The 1884-nt window shown below is 47.8% G+C and overlaps 1 protein-coding gene across 1 annotated transcript in view; it reads left to right on the forward strand.

Moving 5' to 3' along the window:
- Nucleotides 1–864: 864 nt before the first annotated feature.
- The window catches only part of LOC119586241, a gene marked incomplete in the record, with an annotated part of 43840 nt that continues 42820 nt past the window's right edge, over nt 865–1884 (forward strand). Inside the window, 1 exon segment of the mRNA XM_037934944.1 lies at nt 865–987.

Below are 1884 nucleotides of genomic sequence, written 5' to 3' on the forward strand. Positions count from 1 at the left end.
TATGCGCCTGCGCTTCCTCCGAGCCTGTCGTCGATATGGCCTATATTCCCTTGCGTCAGACAGGTAGGCCGAAAGCAAGAGCAAAGTCAGGTTACACAGGCAGTACTACAGAGGTCCCGCCAATGACCTGACCCCCTGAATAAAATACCAGGAGGGGAAATAAGGAAATAATTTCTCTGTTAGAGGCTTGTTGCTATAAATGTTGATGTTATGTATACATTTCTTCCCTTTTTCGTCTTGTTTTTACATTCGAAGAAAGTTAAGGATTTGAAAAAATGATAGAATAGGTAAGCCGCACTAGTATCATTGTTTATGTATTTGTGTTTATATTACCCAAGCCCGGCAATAAAGTATTATTACCATATACATGAGGCGCCGCGTCTAAGAAAGTCGTGTAGACGCGAGAGCATCTCGCTGTTTTAGCTGATCGGCCTACTTCCCATTTAGCCTAGTCTTTAGCTTTCACGCAGTTGTTTTGATTGTGGATTGCAGATTAGTGTGTAATGTTATTGCAGTAGAATTGCCTCTTAAGTTCATCTATTACTTTCATCAACGTGATAACTGAATCTACGGGATGGAGAGGGGGAGGGGGGAGTGGGTGGCGGTGGGAGGGGCCCCTGTCTGAGACACTCCGCTGCCAGGCGCATACAGCTCTCAGTAAACTGCTAAAATTAATACACTGGAATATGTTTTGTAATGGAAATCATATGGTGACTGAATGTAATATGAAGCTGCTCGAGTTCTGATATATGACATTCTTTTATGCATATCAGAAAAGTCACACTCTCGTACAACAACTTGGACACAAGCCGGCACCAAAGGCAAGAATGACTTCGATGCATGGGAAAGAATGATCTTAGTCGGGTTTGGCCCAGTGTAAGTCGCACGTGAGATTTGTGTCTCGTGAACTCTTACATTCCTAAGTGAAATTCCTTTACTTGGATTTCCGAAATAATTACTCCATCTCCGTCCAGCCCATCACAGAAGGTAAGTATCAAGAGTTTGCTTAAGAGCGGCAGACATGCACAGGACACTTAATCACTGAGAAACCTGTTAGAAACTAGCTGACCTCTTTTAGGGCACAAGCCTAAACCTGGTCGTGTGGCTGAGGAGATGACCGCTGTAATTATGTGCGTCTGGTCAGCTGGTGCTGCCGAGGACCCAGCTGGTAATCCGAGGGTCCACCCTAGCCTTGTGTTACTGTCCTAGTAAGAAAATAAAAGAGCGGGTCAGTCGAGCGTCCTCTTAGACTGAAAAGACGAAGAGGCTTAAATACAGGTGTGTTAGAGTCAGCCGTGTTGTGCAGGTGTTGCTGAACGAACGAACGCTCAGGGGAGAGTTATTTGGAAACCATGCAGCCCAGATGGTCTTGCTTGTCTGAAGAGCATCGCCAAGATAACTGTCACATATCTCGAGCAAGAAACTTTTAAAAAAGTGGGTTGTTGCATGGCGTCGCTTCTTGCATGAAGGTGATGTTGGTGCAGCCTGCTGTTTCCATCGCACTCCCTCTGCTGATTCACGGCCAGCTGGTGCCCCACTGCCTGCTGGCGATGAAGCAGTGGCGTCAACCTTAACCCTGAGTGCCTCATCTACCTAGAATTCTCCCCTCGCCTACCGGCTTGCAGATCGCGTTAGGTAAAAGATAATGGCACCCCCTTTGCACAGCTGTTCAAAATGGCACCCCTTTTGCACAGCTGTTCCCAGAGACCGAACCGACCGTCCCGTAGAAAGTTGTTCGCGCAGAGGGAAAAACAGACGAGCATCGACACGAAGCCCTTGCGAAGCCACCCGCCGACGGGGCATAACATCGGCCTAAATCCCCTGAGCTCCGCACCCTCGGCCGCCATGGAATTTGGTAGTTTTCTCCCGGTCGCATCGTGGCCG

Source organism: Penaeus monodon, chromosome 21, assembly GCF_015228065.2.
Source record: "Penaeus monodon isolate SGIC_2016 chromosome 21, NSTDA_Pmon_1, whole genome shotgun sequence".
NCBI lineage: Eukaryota > Metazoa > Arthropoda > Malacostraca > Decapoda > Penaeidae > Penaeus > Penaeus monodon.